We start from the raw sequence: 25,018 nt of genomic DNA, 5'->3' as shown, positions 1-25,018 counted from the left end.
CCCACAACAGCAGCTTTAAACACAGGGCTAACGGTCACTTGAGATTCACAGTAATTGTAGGGCTGTAAATGACACGTGTCCTCAAAAAATGTCCTGGGGTAGGTAATGGCCAAAAAAGTTCACAGCACGGAAAATTTTTCCAGAAAACAGTTTCAAGAGGTAAGTGTTACTCACTCTGTTATTTTATAAAAAGAAGAACATGGATAAAAGCTCAATATCAGGAATTATTGGTTGGATGTAAATCCAAACTACAAAAAGATTTCACCACCCAATATTCAAAATGCCATCCGTAAAAAGTCTACAAACAACGAATGCTGACGGGTTAGTGGAGACATGTATACCCCCTATGCTGTTGGATGGATGTAAACTGGTAAGAGCTAATCATGAGAACAGAATGGAGCTGCGTTTAAAAGGTAAAAATTGAGCTACCATATGATGCGGCCGAACCCCTAATGGGCCTATACCCTAAGAAGACCAGAATCGGAAAGGCACAGACAGGCAAACATGCACTGCAGCAATATTTACAATAGCCAAGACATGCAAACAAACGAAATGTCCATCAACAGATAAATGGACAAAGAAGAAGTGGTATACGTACCGAATGGAATAGTAGCCTCGGGAAAAAAATGAACAATGCCGTTTTCGGGACTACAGATGAGCCTAGAAATAATCGTATTACGTTAAGTAAGTCAAAAGGGAATGACAAATATCCTATGATATCATTTATACATGTTATCCTAAGATGGCTACCAATGAACATATTTCCACAGAAAAAGACACTCACAGACTTATGAAACAAACTAATGGTTAACCAAAATGAAAGGTGGGAGGATGGATAAATTAGGATTATGGGGGTGGCATACATATACTAATGTATGTTAAATGTATATAAACATATAACGTATAAACTATATGAATTATATAATCACCAATACATATAAAATATATAATGACAAAACGCCTATCAAATACCAAGGGAGGTCTACTCAACATTCTGTAATACCATATATGGTAACAGGATCCGAGGATGAACAGACATATGTATGAATCATTGAGCAGATTCTGTACAGCCAGACAAACAAAACACTCGAATCAAATATACTCCGATAAGAAATAGAAATTAAATTAAAAAAAACAAACATAAGTAATGAGACATAAACTTCTGGGGGTTTGTCCCAATACATTCCACTCTAATTTACAACCGCGGAACACGACGTCCAGGAAGACTCTGTTGCCCTAGTACCAAGAGTTGAGAACGTAATAATGCTGCCGCCATGTGGCTGTTTCCCACAACAGCAGCTTTAAACCCAGTGCTAATGGTCGCTTAATAGTCACAAGGACTGCAGGGCTGTAAATGACACCTGCCCTCAAAAAATGCCCTGCGGTAGGGAATAGGTAAGAAAATTCAATACATGACAAATTTTTCAAGAAGTCAATATGAAGAGGGAAGTTGTACTCACTCTTTAAAAAAAAAAAGGAAAAGAACAAAAGGACATGCCTAAAGTTCAGTATAAGGAATTATTAGCCACATGCAAATCCAACCTGCAGAAAGGTTTCAACTCACACCAGTCAAATGGCCATCAGCAAAAAGCCTACAAACTATAAATGTTGAAGGGGTTTTACAGAACTGTGTACCTTCTAGCTGCTGGTGGGATGTAAAGTGGTAACAGCACTAACGAAAACTGAATGGAGCTGCTTTAAAAGGTAAAAATTGAGCTACCATATGATGCAGCAGGGCACCTTTTGGGCCTATAACCTAAGACCACCAGAATCGGAAAGACAGAGGCAGGCAAATGTGCACTGCAGCAATATTGGAATAGCCAAGACATGGAAGCACAAAAAAGGTCCATAAACAGATGAATGGACAAAGAAGAAGTGGTATATGTACAGAATGGAATATTAGTGACGAAAAAAAATAAAAGAAGGGCATATGCAGCACCACAGTTCAGACTAGAGAGAATCACACAACGTGAAATAAGTCAGAATGCGAAAGACAAATGTTCTATGATATCACTTATGTTATCTGAAAATTGATAAAAATGAACATATTTCCATAGAGAAAGACAATCTCAGATTGAGAAGACAAACTTATGGTTAAGCCAAAGAAAAGGTGTGAGGAATGGATAAATTAGGATATTGGGGTTAACACCCATATACTAATACATATAAAATATATAATCCCCAAAGACCTATGGAATACCAAGAGTGGTCTACTCAACACTCTGTAATAACCTACATGGAAAAGGACCCAAAGATCAATAGATATATGTATATGTGTAAATGGACAAGATTCTGTACACCTAGAACAAAAGACATTTTTCAATCAAATTTGCTCTGATAAAAACTACAACTTAAAGACACAAACAAGAATTAAGGAGGCTAAAACTTATGGGGGTTTGTCCTGGCACATTCCACTCTAATCTGCAACCTAAAAGCACAACTTGCAGCAAGGTTCTGTTGCCCTAGCGAGCAGAGTTGGCAACGTAGAAATGCTGCCACCCTAAGGCCGTTTCCCCAAACAGCAGCTTTAAATCTACTGCTAATGGTCACTAATATTCACAAGGACTGCAGGGCTGTAAATGACTCATGCTCTCAAAAAATGTCCTGGGGTAGGGAATGGCCAAAAAAATCCAAACACGGCAATTTTTTCAAGAAGGCAGTTTGAAGTTGTAAGTTTAGCTCAATCTTAAAAATACATGAAAAGGACATTGATAAACGCAAAAGATCAGGAACTATTAGACGCATGGAAATCCAATCTACACAAAGGTATCACCTCACACCAGTCAGAATGACCATCAGCAAAAAGTCAACACACAATAGATGTTGAAGAAGTTGTGGAGAACAGCATAACCTCTCGGTCTAAGTGGGATGTAAACTGGTAACAGCCAATAATAGGAACAGAATGGCAGTGCGTTTCAAGGTAAAAATTGAGTTACCATATGATCCGGAAGGCCCACTATTGGGCCTGTCACCTGTGAAAGCCAGAATCAACAAGACACGGGATGGAAAATCGTGTATTGCAGCAGTATTTACAATAGCCAAGACATGGAAGCAACAAAAATGTCCATCATCAGATGAATGGACGAAAAAGTGGTCCATGTACACAATGCAATATTAGACACAGAAAAGAATGAAACAATGCCGTCTGCAGCACCATAGATGAGGCTACAGATAATCACACAACTTGAAGTAAGTCAGAAAGCGAGAGACACGTATCCTATGATATCACGTAGAGGTGTTATCTCAAGATTGATATGAAGGGACCTGTTTCCACAGAGAAGGACACTCACGTGTTCAGAAAACAAGCTTGTCGTTAACCAAAAGGAAAGGTGTGAGGAATGTATAACGGAGGATTTTGGGTTCAACAGACATATGCTAATACTTATAAAATATATAATCATCAAAGACATACCGAATACCCAGAGAGGTCTACACAGCATTCTGTAATAACCTATATGGAAGAGGATCCAAACATGAAAAGATATATGTATCAATGAAAGAGATTCTGTACACCTACAACCAACACAACATTGCAATCAAATTTGCTCTGAGAAAAATGAAAATTAAACTAAGAATACCAACAGCAAATAAGTACACATAGTTTTTGGAGGTTTCTCCTGGCACATTCCACTCTACTTTACAACCTAGAAACAGGACTTCCAGGAAGGCTCTGTTGCCCTAGTAACCAGAGTTGGGAATATAGAAATGCTGCCTCCTTGTGGCCGTTTCCTGCAACAACAGCTTTAAACCCAGAGCTAATGGTCATGTAATATCCCCAATTCATACAGGGCTGTAAATGACACGTGCCCTCAAAAAATGTCCTGGTGGAGGTAATGGCCACAGGAATTCAGAACACGGCACAGTTTTCAAGGAAACAATTTGAAGAGGTAAGTTCCTCCGTTTAACTTAAAAAAAAGAAAAGAAAACGGACGTAGATAAAAGCTCAATATCGGGAATTATTAGACGCATGCAAATCCAAACTATAAAAAGGTATCACCACACAACACTCAAAATGCCATTAGTGAAAAGTCTACAAACAATAAATGCTGAAGGGGTTTTAAAGATCTGTGTACCCTCTAGTTGCTGGTGGGATGTAAACTGGTAACAGCCAGTAGTGAGGACAGAATGGAGGTGCGTTGAAAGGTAAAAATTGAACAACCATATGATCTAGTAGGCCCACTGCTGGGCCTAACCCCTGAGAAGACCAGAATCCAAAAGACACAGGCTGGCAACCCTGCACTGCACCAATATTTAGCATAGCCAAGACTTGGAAGTAACCAAAACGTCCATCCACAGATGAATGCACAAAGAAGAAGTGGTCCGTGTACACAATGGAATATTCGCCATGGAAAAGGATGAAACACTGCTCTTTGCAGCACCATAGATGAGCCTAGAGATAATCACAGAACATGAGGTAAGTCGGAAAGCAGACGACAAATAACCTGTCATATGACTCCTAGGTGTTACCTAACACACTGACACGTATGAACATATTTCCACAGAGACAGACTCTCACAGACTTAGAAAACAAACTATGGTTATCTAAAAGGAAAGGTGGGAGGAATGGATACATAAACATTAGGGTTACCATACGTATACAAATACGTATTAAACACATGTATCAAAAAGACCGACCATATACCAAGGGAGGTCTACTGAACGCTCTGTAATAATTTACACGGGGGCTTGCCTAGTGGCACCGTGGTTAAGAATCCGCCTGCCAATACCGGGGACACAGGTTCGATCCCTGGTTCGGGAAGATCCCACATGCTGCAGAGCAACTCAGCCCGTGCACCACAACTAATGAGCCTACGCTCTGGAGCCCATGAGCCATAACTACTGAGCCCATGCACCACAACTACTGAAGCCTGCATGCGTAGAGCCCGTGCTCCGCAACAAGAGAAGCCACTGCAGTGAGAAACCCGTGCACCGCAACGGAGAGTAGCCCATGCTCACTGCAACTGGAGAAAGCCCACAGGCAGCAAGGGAGATCTAACTTAGCCAAAAATAAATAAATAAAAAACATAAATTTATTAAAAAAAATAATAGTAATTTACATGGGAAGAGGATCTGGACATGAATAGATATATATAATGTTCAGTTGAACCTGATTGTGTACACCCAGAACAAACACTATTCTACTCATTACCCCAACTTAAATAATTAAAACCATGAACAACAATTAATGAGACATAAAGATATTGGGGTTTTCCCTGGCACATCCCAGTCTATTTTACAACCTAGGAACACAACTTTCAGGAAGGCTCTGCTACCCTAGTAACCAGATTTGGGAATGGAGAAATGCTGCCGCCTTGTGGCCGTTTCCCACAACAGCAGCTTTAAACACAGGGCTAACGGTCACTTGAGATTCACAGTAATTGTAGGGCTGTAAATGACACGTGTCCTCAAAAAATGTCCTGGGGTAGGTAATGGCCAAAAAAGTTCACAGCACGGAAAATTTTTCCAGAAAACAGTTTCAAGAGGTAAGTGTTACTCACTCTGTTATTTTATAAAAAGAAGAACATGGATAAAAGCTCAATATCAGGAATTATTGGTTGGATGTAAATCCAAACTACAAAAAGATTTCACCACCCAATATTCAAAATGCCATCCGTAAAAAGTCTACAAACAACGAATGCTGACGGGTTAGTGGAGACATGTATACCCCCTATGCTGTTGGATGGATGTAAACTGGTAAGAGCTAATCATGAGAACAGAATGGAGCTGCGTTTAAAAGGTAAAAATTGAGCTACCATATGATGCGGCCGAACCCCTAATGGGCCTATACCCTAAGAAGACCAGAATCGGAAAGGCACAGACAGGCAAACATGCACTGCAGCAATATTTACAATAGCCAAGACATGCAAACAAACGAAATGTCCATCAACAGATAAATGGACAAAGAAGAAGTGGTATACGTACCGAATGGAATAGTAGCCTCGGGAAAAAAATGAACAATGCCGTTTTCGGGACTACAGATGAGCCTAGAAATAATCGTATTACGTTAAGTAAGTCAAAAGGGAATGACAAATATCCTATGATATCATTTATACATGTTATCCTAAGATGGCTACCAATGAACATATTTCCACAGAAAAAGACACTCACAGACTTATGAAACAAACTAATGGTTAACCAAAATGAAAGGTGGGAGGATGGATAAATTAGGATTATGGGGGTGGCATACATATACTAATGTATGTTAAATGTATATAAACATATAACGTATAAACTATATGAATTATATAATCACCAATACATATAAAATATATAATGACAAAACGCCTATCAAATACCAAGGGAGGTCTACTCAACATTCTGTAATACCATATATGGTAACAGGATCCGAGGATGAACAGACATATGTATGAATCATTGAGCAGATTCTGTACAGCCAGACAAACAAAACACTCGAATCAAATATACTCCGATAAGAAATAGAAATTAAATTAAAAAAAACAAACATAAGTAATGAGACATAAACTTCTGGGGGTTTGTCCCAATACATTCCACTCTAATTTACAACCGCGGAACACGACGTCCAGGAAGACTCTGTTGCCCTAGTACCAAGAGTTGAGAACGTAATAATGCTGCCGCCATGTGGCTGTTTCCCACAACAGCAGCTTTAAACCCAGTGCTAATGGTCGCTTAATAGTCACAAGGACTGCAGGGCTGTAAATGACACCTGCCCTCAAAAAATGCCCTGCGGTAGGGAATAGGTAAGAAAATTCAATACATGACAAATTTTTCAAGAAGTCAATATGAAGAGGGAAGTTGTACTCACTCTTTAAAAAAAAAAGGAAAAGAACAAAAGGACATGCCTAAAGTTCAGTATAAGGAATTATTAGCCACATGCAAATCCAACCTGCAGAAAGGTTTCAACTCACACCAGTCAAATGGCCATCAGCAAAAAGCCTACAAACTATAAATGTTGAAGGGGTTTTACAGAACTGTGTACCTTCTAGCTGCTGGTGGGATGTAAAGTGGTAACAGCACTAATGAAAACTGAATGGAGCTGCTTTAAAAGGTAAAAATTGAGCTACCATATGATGCAGCAGGGCACCTTTTGGGCCTATAACCTAAGACCACCAGAATCGGAAAGACAGAGGCAGGCAAATGTGCACTGCAGCAATATTGGAATAGCCAAGACATGGAAGCACAAAAAAGGTCCATAAACAGATGAATGGACAAAGAAGAAGTGGTATATGTACAGAATGGAATATTAGTGACGAAAAAAAATAAAAGAATGGCATATGCAGCACCACAGTTCAGACTAGAGAGAATCACACAACGTGAAATAAGTCAGAATGCGAAAGACAAATGTTCTATGATATCACTTATGTTATCTGAAAATTGATAAAAATGAACATATTTCCATAGAGAAAGACAATCTCAGATTGAGAAGACAAACTTATGGTTAAGCCAAAGAAAAGGTGTGAGGAATGGATAAATTAGGATATTGGGGTTAACACCCATATACTAATACATATAAAATATATAATCCCCAAAGACCTATGGAATACCAAGAGTGGTCTACTCAACACTCTGTAATAACCTACATGGAAAAGGACCCAAAGATCAATAGATATATGTATATGTGTAAATGGACAAGATTCTGTACACCTAGAACAAAAGACATTTTTCAATCAAATTTGCTCTGATAAAAACTACAACTTAAAGACACAAACAAGAATTAAGGAGGCTAAAACTTATGGGGGTTTGTCCTGGCACATTCCACTCTAATCTGCAACCTAAAAGCACAACTTGCAGCAAGGTTCTGTTGCCCTAGCGAGCAGAGTTGGCAACGTAGAAATGCTGCCACCCTAAGGCCGTTTCCCCAAACAGCAGCTTTAAATCTACTGCTAATGGTCACTAATATTCACAAGGACTGCAGGGCTGTAAATGACTCATGCTCTCAAAAAATGTCCTGGGGTAGGGAATGGCCAAAAAAATCCAAACACGGCAATTTTTTCAAGAAGGCAGTTTGAAGTTGTAAGTTTAGCTCAATCTTAAAAATACATGAAAAGGACATTGATAAACGCAAAAGATCAGGAACTATTAGACGCATGGAAATCCAATCTACACAAAGGTATCACCTCACACCAGTCAGAATGACCATCAGCAAAAAGTCAACACACAATAGATGTTGAAGAAGTTGTGGAGAATAGCGTAACCTCTCGGTCTAACTGGAATGTAAACTGGTAACAGCCAATAATAGGAACAGAATGGCAGTGCGTTTCAAGGTAAAAATTGAGTTACCATATGATCCGGAAGGCCCACTATTGGGCCTGTCACCTGTGAAAGCCAGAATCAACAAGACACGGGATGGAAAATCGTGTATTGCAGCAGTATTTACAATAGCCAAGACATGGAAGCAACAAAAATGTCCATCATCAGATGAATGGACGAAAAAGTGGTCCATGTACACAATGCAATATTAGACACAGAAAAGAATGAAACAATGCCGTCTGCAGCACCATAGATGAGGCTACAGATAATCACACAACTTGAAGTAAGTCAGAAAGCGAGAGACACGTATCCTATGATATCACGTAGAGGTGTTATCTCAAGATTGATATGAAGGGACCTGTTTCCACAGAGAAGGACACTCACGTGTTCAGAAAACAAGCTTGTCGTTAACCAAAAGGAAAGGTGTGAGGAATGTATAACGGAGGATTTTGGGTTCAACAGACATATGCTAATACTTATAAAATATATAATCATCAAAGACATACCGAATACCCAGAGAGGTCTACACAGCATTCTGTAATAACCTATATGGAAGAGGATCCAAACATGAAAAGATATATGTATCAATGAAAGAGATTCTGTACACCTACAACCAACACAACATTGCAATCAAATTTTCTCTGAGAAAAATGAAAATTAAACTAAGAATACCAACAGCAAATAAGTACACATAGTTTTTGGAGGTTTCTCCTGGCACATTCCACTCTACTTTACAACCTAGAAACAGGACTTCCAGGAAGGCGCTGTTGCACTAGTAACCAGAGTTGGGAATATAGAAATGCTGCCTCCTTGTGGCCGTTTCCTGCAACAACAGCTTTAAACCCAGAGCTAATGGTCATGTAATATCCCCAATTCATACAGGGCTGTAAATGACACCTGCCCTCAAAAAATGTCCTGGTGGAGGTAATGGCCACAGGAATTCAGAACACGGCACAGTTTTCAAGGAAACAATTTGAAGAGGTAAGTTCCTCCGTTTAACTTAAAAAAAAAAAAAAAGAAAACGGACGTAGATAAAAGCTCAATATCGGGAATTATTAGACGCATGCAAATCCAAACTATAAAAAGGTATCACCACACAACACTCAAAATGCCATTAGTGAAAAGTCTACAAACAATAAATGCTGAAGGGGTTTTAAAGATCTGTGTACCCTCTAGTTGCTGGTGGGATGTAAACTGGTAACAGCCAGTAGTGAGGACAGAATGGAGGTGCGTTGAAAGGTAAAAATTGAACAACCATATGATCTAGTAGGCCCACTGCTGGGCCTAACCCCTGAGAAGACCAGAATCCAAAAGACACAGGCTGGCAACCCTGCACTGCACCAATATTTAGCATAGCCAAGACTTGGAAGTAACCAAAACGTCCATCCACAGATGAATGCACAAAGAAGAAGTGGTCCGTGTACACAATGGAATATTCGCCATGGAAAAGGATGAAACACTGCTCTTTGCAGCACCATAGATGAGCCTAGAGATAATCACAGAACATGAGGTAAGTCGGAAAGCAGACGACAAATAACCTGTCATATGACTCCTAGGTGTTACCTAACACACTGACACGTATGAACATATTTCCACAGAGACAGACTCTCACAGACTTAGAAAACAAACTATGGTTATCTAAAAGGAAAGGTGGGAGGAATGGATACATAAACATTAGGGTTACCATACGTATACAAATACGTATTAAACACATGTATCAAAAAGACCGACCATATACCAAGGGAGGTCTACTGAACGCTCTGTAATAATTTACACGGGGGCTTGCCTAGTGGCACCGTGGTTAAGAATCCGCCTGCCAATACCGGGGACACAGGTTCGATCCCTGGTTCGGGAAGATCCCACATGCTGCAGAGCAACTCAGCCCGTGCACCACAACTAATGAGCCTACGCTCTGGAGCCCATGAGCCATAACTACTGAGCCCATGCACCACAACTACTGAAGCCTGCATGCGTAGAGCCCGTGCTCCGCAACAAGAGAAGCCACTGCAGTGAGAAACCCGTGCACCGCAACGGAGAGTAGCCCATGCTCACTGCAACTGGAGAAAGCCCACAGGCAGCAAGGGAGATCTAACTTAGCCAAAAATAAATAAATAAAAAACATAAATTTATTAAAAAAAATAATAGTAATTTACATGGGAAGAGGATCTGGACATGAATAGATATATATAATGTTCAGTTGAACCTGATTGTGTACACCCAGAACAAACACTATTCTACTCATTACCCCAACTTAAATAATTAAAACCATGAACAACAATTAATGAGACATAAAGATATTGGGGTTTTCCCTGGCACATCCCAGTCTATTTTACAACCTAGGAACACAACTTTCAGGAAGGCTCTGCTACCCTAGTAACCAGATTTGGGAATGGAGAAATGCTGCCGCCTTGTGGCCGTTTCCCACAACAGCAGCTTTAAACACAGGGCTAACGGTCACTTGAGATTCACAGTAATTGTAGGGCTGTAAATGACACGTGTCCTCAAAAAATGTCCTGGGGTAGGTAATGGCCAAAAAAGTTCACAGCACGGAAAATTTTTCCAGAAAACAGTTTCAAGAGGTAAGTGTTACTCACTCTGTTATTTTATAAAAAGAAGAACATGGATAAAAGCTCAATATCAGGAATTATTGGTTGGATGTAAATCCAAACTACAAAAAGATTTCACCACCCAATATTCAAAATGCCATCCGTAAAAAGTCTACAAACAACGAATGCTGACGGGTTAGTGGAGACATGTATACCCCCTATGCTGTTGGATGGATGTAAACTGGTAAGAGCTAATCATGAGAACAGAATGGAGCTGCGTTTAAAAGGTAAAAATTGAGCTACCATATGATGCGGCCGAACCCCTAATGGGCCTATACCCTAAGAAGACCAGAATCGGAAAGGCACAGACAGGCAAACATGCACTGCAGCAATATTTACAATAGCCAAGACATGCAAACAAACGAAATGTCCATCAACAGATAAATGGACAAAGAAGAAGTGGTATACGTACCGAATGGAATAGTAGCCTCGGGAAAAAAATGAACAATGCCGTTTTCGGGACTACAGATGAGCCTAGAAATAATCGTATTACGTTAAGTAAGTCAAAAGGGAATGACAAATATCCTATGATATCATTTATACATGTTATCCTAAGATGGCTACCAATGAACATATTTCCACAGAAAAAGACACTCACAGACTTATGAAACAAACTAATGGTTAACCAAAATGAAAGGTGGGAGGATGGATAAATTAGGATTATGGGGGTGGCATACATATACTAATGTATGTTAAATGTATATAAACATATAACGTATAAACTATATGAATTATATAATCACCAATACATATAAAATATATAATGACAAAACGCCTATCAAATACCAAGGGAGGTCTACTCAACATTCTGTAATACCATATATGGTAACAGGATCCGAGGATGAACAGACATATGTATGAATCATTGAGCAGATTCTGTACAGCCAGACAAACAAAACACTCGAATCAAATATACTCCGATAAGAAATAGAAATTAAATTAAAAAAAACAAACATAAGTAATGAGACATAAACTTCTGGGGGTTTGTCCCAATACATTCCACTCTAATTTACAACCGCGGAACACGACGTCCAGGAAGACTCTGTTGCCCTAGTACCAAGAGTTGAGAACGTAATAATGCTGCCGCCATGTGGCTGTTTCCCACAACAGCAGCTTTAAACCCAGTGCTAATGGTCGCTTAATAGTCACAAGGACTGCAGGGCTGTAAATGACACCTGCCCTCAAAAAATGCCCTGCGGTAGGGAATAGGTAAGAAAATTCAATACATGACAAATTTTTCAAGAAGTCAATATGAAGAGGGAAGTTGTACTCACTCTTTAAAAAAAAAAGGAAAAGAACAAAAGGACATGCCTAAAGTTCAGTATAAGGAATTATTAGCCACATGCAAATCCAACCTGCAGAAAGGTTTCAACTCACACCAGTCAAATGGCCATCAGCAAAAAGCCTACAAACTATAAATGTTGAAGGGGTTTTACAGAACTGTGTACCTTCTAGCTGCTGGTGGGATGTAAAGTGGTAACAGCACTAATGAAAACTGAATGGAGCTGCTTTAAAAGGTAAAAATTGAGCTACCATATGATGCAGCAGGGCACCTTTTGGGCCTATAACCTAAGACCACCAGAATCGGAAAGACAGAGGCAGGCAAATGTGCACTGCAGCAATATTGGAATAGCCAAGACATGGAAGCACAAAAAAGGTCCATAAACAGATGAATGGACAAAGAAGAAGTGGTATATGTACAGAATGGAATATTAGTGACGAAAAAAAATAAAAGAATGGCATATGCAGCACCACAGTTCAGACTAGAGAGAATCACACAACGTGAAATAAGTCAGAATGCGAAAGACAAATGTTCTATGATATCACTTATGTTATCTGAAAATTGATAAAAATGAACATATTTCCATAGAGAAAGACAATCTCAGATTGAGAAGACAAACTTATGGTTAAGCCAAAGAAAAGGTGTGAGGAATGGATAAATTAGGATATTGGGGTTAACACCCATATACTAATACATATAAAATATATAATCCCCAAAGACCTATGGAATACCAAGAGTGGTCTACTCAACACTCTGTAATAACCTACATGGAAAAGGACCCAAAGATCAATAGATATATGTATATGTGTAAATGGACAAGATTCTGTACACCTAGAACAAAAGACATTTTTCAATCAAATTTGCTCTGATAAAAACTACAACTTAAAGACACAAACAAGAATTAAGGAGGCTAAAACTTATGGGGGTTTGTCCTGGCACATTCCACTCTAATCTGCAACCTAAAAGCACAACTTGCAGCAAGGTTCTGTTGCCCTAGCGAGCAGAGTTGGCAACGTAGAAATGCTGCCACCCTAAGGCCGTTTCCCCAAACAGCAGCTTTAAATCTACTGCTAATGGTCACTAATATTCACAAGGACTGCAGGGCTGTAAATGACTCATGCTCTCAAAAAATGTCCTGGGGTAGGGAATGGCCAAAAAAATCCAAACACGGCAATTTTTTCAAGAAGGCAGTTTGAAGTTGTAAGTTTAGCTCAATCTTAAAAATACATGAAAAGGACATTGATAAACGCAAAAGATCAGGAACTATTAGACGCATGGAAATCCAATCTACACAAAGGTATCACCTCACACCAGTCAGAATGACCATCAGCAAAAAGTCAACACACAATAGATGTTGAAGAAGTTGTGGAGAACAGCGTAACCTCTCGGTCTAAGTGGGATGTAAACTGGTAACAGCCAATAATAGGAACAGAATGGCAGTGCGTTTCAAGGTAAAAATTGAGTTACCATATGATCCGGAAGGCCCACTATTGGGCCTGTCACCTGTGAAAGCCAGAATCAACAAGACACGGGATGGAAAATCGTGTATTGCAGCAGTATTTACAATAGCCAAGACATGGAAGCAACAAAAATGTCCATCATCAGATGAATGGACGAAAAAGTGGTCCATGTACACAATGCAATATTAGACACAGAAAAGAATGAAACAATGCCGTCTGCAGCACCATAGATGAGGCTACAGATAATCACACAACTTGAAGTAAGTCAGAAAGCGAGAGACACGTATCCTATGATATCACGTAGAGGTGTTATCTCAAGATTGATATGAAGGGACCTGTTTCCACAGAGAAGGACACTCACGTGTTCAGAAAACAAGCTTGTCGTTAACCAAAAGGAAAGGTGTGAGGAATGTATAACGGAGGATTTTGGGTTCAACAGACATATGCTAATACTTATAAAATATATAATCATCAAAGACATACCGAATACCCAGAGAGGTCTACACAGCATTCTGTAATAACCTATATGGAAGAGGATCCAAACATGAAAAGATATATGTATCAATGAAAGAGATTCTGTACACCTACAACCAACACAACATTGCAATCAAATTTGCTCTGAGAAAAATGAAAATTAAACTAAGAATACCAACAGCAAATAAGTACACATAGTTTTTGGAGGTTTCTCCTGGCACATTCCACTCTACTTTACAACCTAGAAACAGGACTTCCAGGAAGGCTCTGTTGCCCTAGTAACCAGAGTTGGGAATATAGAAATGCTGCCTCCTTGTGGCCGTTTCCTGCAACAACAGCTTTAAACCCAGAGCTAATGGTCATGTAATATCCCCAATTCATACAGGGCTGTAAATGACACGTGCCCTCAAAAAATGTCCTGGTGGAGGTAATGGCCACAGGAATTCAGAACACGGCACAGTTTTCAAGGAAACAATTTGAAGAGGTAAGTTCCTCCGTTTAACTTAAAAAAAAAAAAAAGAAAACGGACGTAGATAAAAGCTCAATATCGGGAATTATTAGACGCATGCAAATCCAAACTATAAAAAGGTATCACCACACAACACTCAAAATGCCATTAGTGAAAAGTCTACAAACAATAAATGCTGAAGGGGTTTTAAAGATCTGTGTACCCTCTAGTTGCTGGTGGGATGTAAACTGGTAACAGCCAGTAGTGAGGACAGAATGGAGGTGCGTTGAAAGGTAAAAATTGAACAACCATATGATCTAGTAGGCCCACTGCTGGGCCTAACCCCTGAGAAGACCAGAATCCAAAAGACACAGGCTGGCAACCCTGCACTGCACCAATATTTAGCATAGCCAAGACTTGGAAGTAACCAAAACGTCCATCCACAGATGAATGCACAAAGAAGAAGTGGTCCGTGTACACAATGGAATATTCGCCATGGAAAAGGATGAAACACTGCTCTTTGCAGCACCATAGATGAGCCTAGAGATAATCACAGAACATGAGGTAAGTCGGAAAGCAGACGACAAATAACCTGTCATATGACTCCTAGGTGTTACCTAACACACTGACACGTATGAACATATTTCCACAGAGACAGACTCTCACAGACTTAGAAAACAAACTATGGTTATCTAAAAGGAAAGGTGGGAGGAATGGATACATAAACATTAGGGTTACCATACGTATACAAATACGTATTAAACACATGTATCAAAAAGACCGACCATATACCAAGGGAGGTCTACTGAACGCTCTGTAATAATTTACACGGGGGCTTGCCTAGTGGCACCGTGGTTAAGAATCCGCCTGCCAATACCGGGGACACAGGTTCGATCCCTGGTTCGGGAAGATCCCACATGCTGCAGAGCAACTCAGCCCGTGCACCACAACTAATGAGCCTACGCTCTGGAGCCCATGAGCCATAACTACTGAGCCCATGCACCACAACTACTGAAGCCTGCATGCGTAGAGCCCGTGCTCCGCAACAAGAGAAGCCACTGCAGTGAGAAACCCGTGCACCGCAACGGAGAGTAGCCCATGCTCACTGCAACTGGAGAAAGCCCACAGGCAGCAAGGGAGATCTAACTTAGCCAAAAATAAATAAATAAAAAACATAAATTTATTAAAAAAAATAATAGTAATTTACATGGGAAGAGGATCTGGACATGAATAGATATATATAATGTTCAGTTGAACCTGATTGTGTACACCCAGAACAAACACTATTCTACTCATTACCCCAACTTAAATAATTAAAACCATGAACAACAATTAATGAGACATAAAGATATTGGGGTTTTCCCTGGCACATCCCAGTCTATTTTACAACCTAGGAACACAACTTTCAGGAAGGCTCTGCTACCCTAGTAACCAGATTTGGGAATGGAGAAATGCTGCCGCCTTGTGGCCGTTTCCCACAACAGCAGCTTTAAACACAGGGCTAACGGTCACTTGAGATTCACAGTAATTGTAGGGCTGTAAATGACACGTGTCCTCAAAAAATGTCCTGGGGTAGGTAATGGCCAAAAAAGTTCACAGCACGGAAAATTTTTCCAGAAAACAGTTTCAAGAGGTAAGTGTTACTCACTCTGTTATTTTATAAAAAGAAGAACATGGATAAAAGCTCAATATCAGGAATTATTGGTTGGATGTAAATCCAAACTACAAAAAGATTTCACCACCCAATATTCAAAATGCCATCCGTAAAAAGTCTACAAACAACGAATGCTGACGGGTTAGTGGAGAAATGTATACCCCCTATGCTGTTGGATGGATGTAAACTGGTAAGAGCTAATCATGAGAACAGAATGGAGCTGCGTTTAAAAGGTAAAAATTGAGCTACCATATGATGCGGCCGAACCCCTAATGGGCCTATACCCTAAGAAGACCAGAATCGGAAAGGCACAGACAGGCAAACATGCACTGCAGCAATATTTACAATAGCCAAGACATGCAAACAAACGAAATGTCCATCAACAGATAAATGGACAAAGAAGAAGTGGTATACGTACCGAATGGAATAGTAGCCTCGGGAAAAAAATGAACAATGCCGTTTTCGGGACTACAGATGAGCCTAGAAATAATCGTATTACGTTAAGTAAGTCAAAAGGGAATGACAAATATCCTATGATATCATTTATACATGTTATCCTAAGATGGCTACCAATGAACATATTTCCACAGAAAAAGACACTCACAGACTTATGAAACAAACTAATGGTTAACCAAAATGAAAGGTGGGAGGATGGATAAATTAGGATTATGGGGGTGGCATACATATACTAATGTATGTTAAATGTATATAAACATATAACGTATAAACTATATGAATTATATAATCACCAATACATATAAAATATATAATGACAAAACGCCTATCAAATACCAAGGGAGGTCTACTCAACATTCTGTAATACCATATATGGTAACAGGATCCGAGGATGAACAGACATATGTATGAATCATTGAGCAGATTCTGTACAGCCAGACAAACAAAACACTCGAATCAAATATACTCCGATAAGAAATAGAAATTAAATTAAAAAAAACAAACATAAGTAATGAGACATAAACTTCTGGGGGTTTGTCCCAATACATTCCACTCTAATTTACAACCGCGGAACACGACGTCCAGGAAGACTCTGTTGCCCTAGTACCAAGAGTTGAGAACGTAATAATGCTGCCGCCATGTGGCTGTTTCCCACAACAGCAGCTTTAAACCCAGTGCTAATGGTCGCTTAATAGTCACAAGGACTGCAGGGCTGTAAATGACACCTGCCCTCAAAAAATGCCCTGCGGTAGGGAATAGGTAAGAAAATTCAATACATGACAAATTTTTCAAGAAGTCAATATGAAGAGGGAAGTTGTACTCACTCTTTAAAAAAAAAAGGAAAAGAACAAAAGGACATGCCTAAAGTTCAGTATAAGGAATTATTAGCCACATGCAAATCCAACCTGCAGAAAGGTTTCAACTCACACCAGTCAAATGGCCATCAGCAAAAAGCCTACAAACTATAAATGTTGAAGGGGTTTTACAGAACTGTGTACCTTCTAGCTGCTGGTGGGATGTAAAGTGGTAACAGCACTAATGAAAACTGAATGGAGCTGCTTTAAAAGGTAAAAATTGAGCTACCATATGATGCAGCAGGGCACCTTTTGGGCCTATAACCTAAGACCACCAGAATCGGAAAGACAGAGGCAGGCAAATGTGCACTGCAGCAATATTGGAATAGCCAAGACATGGAAGCACAAAAAAGGTCCATAAACAGATGAATGGACAAAGAAGAAGTGGTATATGTACAGAATGGAATATTAGTGACGAAAAAAAATAAAAGAATGGCATATGCAGCACCACAGTTCAGACTAGAGAGAATCACACAACGTGAAATAAGTCAGAATGCGAAAGACAAATGTTCTATGATATCACTTATGTTATCTGAAAATTGATAAAAATGAACATATTTCCATAGAGAAAGACAATCTCAGATTGAGAAGACAAACTTATGGTTAAGCCAAAGAAAAGGTGTGAGGAATGGATAAATTAGGATATTGGGGTTAACACCCATATACTAATACATATAAAATATATAATCCCCAAAGACCTATGGAATACCAAGAGTGGTCTACTCAACACTCTGTAATAACCTACATGGAAAAGGACCCAAAGATCAATAGATATATGTATATGTGTAAATGGACAAGATTCTGTACACCTAGAACAAAAGACATTTTTCAATCAAATTTGCTCTGATAAAAACTACAACTTAAAGACACAAACAAGAATTAAGGAGGCTAAAACTTATGGGGGTTTGTCCTGGCACATTCCACTCTAATCTGCAACCTAAAAGCACAACTTGCAGCAAGGTTCTGTTGCCCTAGCGAGCAGAGTTGGCAACGTAGAAATGCTGCCACCCTAAGGCCGTTTCCCCAAACAGCAGCTTTAAATCTACTGCTAATGGTCACTAATATTCACAAGGACTGCAGGGCTGTAAATGACTCATGCTCTCAAAAAATGTCCTGGGGTAGGGAATGGCCAAAAAAATCCAAACACGGCAATTTTTTCAAGAAGGCAGTTTGAAGTTGTAAGTTTAGCTCAATCTTAAAAATACATGAAAAGGACATTGATAAACGCAAAAGATCAGGAACTATTAGACGCATGGAAATCCAATCTACACAAAGGTATCACCTCACACCAGTCAGAATGACCATCAGCAAAAAGTCAACACACAATAGATGTTGAAGAAGTTGTGGAGAACAGCATAACCTCTCGGTCTAAGTGGGATGTAAACTGGTAACAGCCAATAATAGGAACAGAATGGCAGTGCGTTTCAAGGTAAAAATTGAGTTACCATATGATCCGGAAGGCCCACTATTGGGCCTGTCACCTGTGAAAGCCAGAATCAACAAGACACGGGATGGAAAATCGTGTATTGCAGCAGTATTTACAATAGCCAAGACATGGAAGCAACAAAAATGTCCATCATCAGATGAATGGACGAAAAAGTGGTCCATGTACACAATGCAATATTAGACACAGAAAAGAATGAAACAATGCCGTCTGCAGCACCATAGATGAGGCTACAGATAATCACACAACTTGAAGTAAGTCAGAAAGCGAGAGACACGTATCCTATGATATCACGTAGAGGTGTTATCTCAAGATTGATATGAAGGGACCTGTTTCCACAGAGAAGGACACTCACGTGTTCAGAAAACAAGCTTGTCGTTAACCAAAAGGAAAGGTGTGAGGAATGTATAACGGAGGATTTTGGGTTCAACAGACATATGCTAATACTTATAAAATATATAATCATCAAAGACATACCGAATACCCAGAGAGGTCTACACAGCATTCTGTAATAACCTATATGGAAGAGGATCCAAACATGAAAAGATATATGTATCAATGAAAGAGATTCTGTACACCTACAACCAACACAACATTGCAATCAAATTTGCTCTGAGAAAAATGAAAATTAAACTAAGAATACCAACAGCAAATAAGTACACATAGTTTTTGGAGGTTTCTCCTGGCACATTCCACTCTACTTTACAACCTAGAAACAGGACTTCCAGGAAGGCTCTGTTGCCCTAGTAACCAGAGTTGGGAATATAGAAATGCTGCCTCCTTGTGGCCGTTTCCTGCAACAACAGCTTTAAACCCAGAGCTAATGGTCATGTAATATCCCCAATTCATACAGGGCTGTAAATGACACGTGCCCTCAAAAAATGTCCTGGTGGAGGTAATGGCCACAGGAATTCAGAACACGGCACAGTTTTCAAGGAAACAATTTGAAGAGGTAAGTTCCTCCGTTTAACTTAAAAAAAAAAAAAAGAAAACGGACGTAGATAAAAGCTCAATATCGGGAATTATTAGACGCATGCAAATCCAAACTATAAAAAGGTATCACCACACAACACTCAAAATGCCATTAGTGAAAAGTCTACAAACAATAAATGCTGAAGGGGTTTTAAAGATCTGTGTACCCTCTAGTTGCTGGTGGGATGTAAACTGGTAACAGCCAGTAGTGAGGACAGAATGGAGGTGCGTTGAAAGGTAAAAATTGAACAACCATATGATCTAGTAGGCCCACTGCTGGGCCTAACCCCTGAGAAGACCAGAATCCAAAAGACACAGGCTGGCAACCCTGCACTGCACCAATATTTAGCATAGCCAAGACTTGGAAGTAACCAAAACGTCCATCCACAGATGAATGCACAAAGAAGAAGTGGTCCGTGTACACAATGGAATATTCGCCATGGAAAAGGATGAAACACTGCTCTTTGCAGCACCATAGATGAGCCTAGAGATAATCACAGAACATGAGGTAAGTCGGAAAGCAGACGACAAATAACCTGTCATATGACTCCTAGGTGTTACCTAACACACTGACACGTATGAACATATTTCCACAGAGACAGACTCTCACAGACTTAGAAAACAAACTATGGTTATCTAAAAGGAAAGGTGGGAGGAATGGATACATAAACATTAGGGTTACCATACGTATACAAATACGTATTAAACACATGTATCAAAAAGACCGACCATATACCAAGGGAGGTCTACTGAACGCTCTGTAATAATTTACACGGGGGCTTGCCTAGTGGCACCGTGGTTAAGAATCCGCCTGCCAATACCGGGGACACAGGTTTGATCCCTGGTTCGGGAAGATCCCACATGCTGCAGAGCAACTCAGCCCGTGCACCACAACTAATGAGCCTACGCTCTGGAGCCCATGAGCCATAACTACTGAGCCCATGCACCACAACTACTGAAGCCTGCATGCGTAGAGCCCGTGCTCCGCAACAAGAGAAGCCACTGCAGTGAGAAACCCGTGCACCGCAACGGAGAGTAGCCCATGCTCACTGCAACTGGAGAAAGCCCACAGGCAGCAAGGGAGATCTAACTTAGCCAAAAATAAATAAATAAAAAACATAAATTTATTAAAAAAAATAATAGTAATTTACATGGGAAGAGGATCTGGACATGAATAGATATATATAATGTTCAGTTGAACCTGATTGTGTACACCCAGAACAAACACTATTCTACTCATTACCCCAACTTAAATAATTAAAACCATGAACAACAATTAATGAGACATAAAGATATTGGGGTTTTCCCTGGCACATCCCAGTCTATTTTACAACCTAGGAACACAACTTTCAGGAAGGCTCTGCTACCCTAGTAACCAGATTTGGGAATGGAGAAATGCTGCCGCCTTGTGGCCGTTTCCCACAACAGCAGCTTTAAACACAGGGCTAACGGTCACTTGAGATTCACAGTAATTGTAGGGCTGTAAATGACACGTGTCCTCAAAAAATGTCCTGGGGTAGGTAATGGCCAAAAAAGTTCACAGCACGGAAAATTTTTCCAGAAAACAGTTTCAAGAGGTAAGTGTTACTCACTCTGTTATTTTATAAAAAGAAGAACATGGATAAAAGCTCAATATCAGGAATTATTGGTTGGATGTAAATCCAAACTACAAAAAGATTTCACCACCCAATATTCAAAATGCCATCCGTAAAAAGTCTACAAACAACGAATGCTGACGGGTTAGTGGAGAAATGTATACCCCCTATGCTGTTGGATGGATGTAAACTGGTAAGAGCTAATCATGAGAACAGAATGGAGCTGCGTTTAAAAGGTAAAAATTGAGCTACCATATGATGCGGCCGAACCCCTAATGGGCCTATACCCTAAGAAGACCAGAATCGGAAAGGCACAGACAGGCAAACATGCACTGCAGCAATATTTACAATAGCCAAGACATGCAAACAAACGAAATGTCCATCAACAGATAAATGGACAAAGAAGAAGTGGTATACGTACCGAATGGAATAGTAGCCTCGGGAAAAAAATGAACAATGCCGTTTTCGGGACTACAGATGAGCCTAGAAATAATCGTATTACGTTAAGTAAGTCAAAAGGGAATGACAAATATCCTATGATATCATTTATACATGTTATCCTAAGATGGCTACCAATGAACATATTTCCACAGAAAAAGACACTCACAGACTTATGAAACAAACTAATGGTTAACCAAAATGAAAGGTGGGAGGATGGATAAATTAGGATTATGGGGGTGGCATACATATACTAATGTATGTTAAATGTATATAAACATATAACGTATAAACTATATGAATTATATAATCACCAATACATATAAAATATATAATGACAAAACGCCTATCAAATACCAAGGGAGGTCTACTCAACATTCTGTAATACCATATATGGTAACAGGATCCGAGGATGAACAGACATATGTATGAATCATTGAGCAGATTCTGTACAGCCAGACAAACAAAACACTCGAATCAAATATACTCCGATAAGAAATAGAAATTAAATTAAAAAAAACAAACATAAGTAATGAGACATAAACTTCTGGGGGTTTGTCCCAATACATTCCACTCTAATTTACAACCGCGGAACACGACGTCCAGGAAGACTCTGTTGCCCTAGTACCAAGAGTTGAGAACGTAATAATGCTGCCGCCATGTGGCTGTTTCCCACAACAGCAGCTTTAAACCCAGTGCTAATGGTCGCTTAATAGTCACAAGGACTGCAGGGCTGTAAATGACACCTGCCCTCAAAAAATGCCCTGCGGTAGGGAATAGGTAAGAAAATTCAATACATGACAAATTTTTCAAGAAGTCAATATGAAGAGGGAAGTTGTACTCACTCTTTAAAAAAAAAAGGAAAAGAACAAAAGGACATGCCTAAAGTTCAGTATAAGGAATTATTAGCCACATGCAAATCCAACCTCCAGAAAGGTTTCAACTCACACCAGTCAAATGGCCATCAGCAAAAAGCCTACAAACTATAAATGTTGAAGGGGTTTTACAGAACTGTGTACCTTCTAGCTGCTGGTGGGAGGTAAAGTGGTAACAGCACTAACGAAAACTGAATGGAGCTGCTTTAAAAGGTAAAAATTGAGCTACCATATGATGCAGCAGGGCACCTTTTGGGCCTATAACCTAAGACCACCAGAATCGGAAAGACAGAGGCAGGCAAATGTGCACTGCAGCAATATTGGAATAGCCAAGACATGGAAGCACAAAAAAGGTCCATAAACAGATGAATGGACAAAGAAGAAGTGGTATATGTACAGAATGGAATATTAGTGACGAAAAAAAATAAAAGAAGGGCATATGCAGCACCACAGTTCAGACTAGAGAGAATCACACAACGTGAAATAAGTCAGAATGCGAAAGACAAATGTTCTATGATATCACTTATGTTATCTGAAAATTGATAAAAATGAACATATTTCCATAGAGAAAGACAATCTCAGATTGAGAAGACAAACTTATGGTTAAGCCAAAGAAAAGGTGTGAGGAATGGATAAATTAGGATATTGGGGTTAACACCCATATACTAATACATATAAAATATATAATCCCCAAAGACCTATGGAATACCAAGAGTGGTCTACTCAACACTCTGTAATAACCTACATGGAAAAGGACCCAAAGATCAATAGATATATGTATATGTGTAAATGGACAAGATTCTGTACACCTAGAACAAAAGACATTTTTCAATCAAATTTGCTCTGATAAAAACTACAACTTAAAGACACAAACAAGAATTAAGGAGGCTAAAACTTATGGGGGTTTGTCCTGGCACATTCCACTCAAATCTGCAACCTAAAAGCACAACTTGCAGCAAGGTTCTGTTGCCCTAGCGCGCAGAGTTGGCAACGTAGAAATGCTGCCACCCTAAGGCCGTTTCCTCAAACAGCAGCTTTAAATCTACTGCTAATGGTCACTAATATTCACAAGGACTGCAGGGCTGTAAATGACTCATGCTCTCAAAAAATGTCCTGGGGTAGGGAATGGCCAAAAAAATCCAAACACGGCAATTTTTTCAAGAAGGCAGTTTGAAGTTGTAAGTTTAGCTCAATCTTAAAAATACATGAAAAGGACATTGATAAACGCAAAAGATCAGGAACTATTAGACGCATGGAAATCCAATCTACACAAAGGTATCACCTCACACCAGTCAGAATGACCATCAGCAAAAAGTCAACACACAATAGATGTTGAAGAAGTTGTGGAGAATAGCGTAACCTCTCGGTCTAAGTGGGATGTAAACTGGTAACAGCCAATAATAGGAACAGAATGGCAGTGCGTTTCAAGGTAAAAATTGAGTTACCATATGATCCGGAAGGCCCACTATTGGGCCTGTCACCTGTGAAAGCCAGAATCAAAAAGACACGGGATGGAAAATCGTGTATTGCAGCAGTATTTACAATAGCCAAGACATGGAAGCAACAAAAATGTCCATCATCAGATGAATGGACGAAAAAGTGGTCCATGTACACAATGCAATATTAGACACAGAAAAGAATGAAACAATGCCGTCTGCAGCACCATAGATGAGGCTACAGATAATCACACAACTTGAAGTAAGTCAGAAAGCGAGAGACACGTATCCTATGATATCACGTAGAGGTGTTATCTCAAGATTGATATGAAGGGACCTGTTTCCACAGAGAAGGACACTCACGTGTTCAGAAAACAAGCTTGTCGTTAACCAAAAGGAAAGGTGTGAGGAATGTATAACGGAGGATTTTGGGTTCAACAGACATATGCTAATACTTATAAAATATATAATCATCAAAGACATACCGAATACCCAGAGAGGTCTACACAGCATTCTGTAATAACCTATATGGAAGAGGATCCAAACATGAAAAGATATATGTATCAATGAAAGAGATTCTGTACACCTACAACCAACACAACATTGCAATCAAATTTGCTCTGAGAAAAATGAAAATTAAACTAAGAATACCAACAGCAAATAAGTACACATAGTTTTTGGAGGTTTCTCCTGGCACATTCCACTCTACTTTACAACCTAGAAACAGGACTTCCAGGAAGGCTCTGTTGCCCTAGTAACCAGAGTTGGGAATATAGAAATGCTGCCTCCTTGTGG

Source organism: Balaenoptera ricei, chromosome 1, assembly GCF_028023285.1.
Source record: "Balaenoptera ricei isolate mBalRic1 chromosome 1, mBalRic1.hap2, whole genome shotgun sequence".
Classification (NCBI taxonomy): Eukaryota; Metazoa; Chordata; class Mammalia; order Artiodactyla; family Balaenopteridae; genus Balaenoptera; species Balaenoptera ricei.
This window is presented reverse-complemented; position numbering follows the sequence as displayed.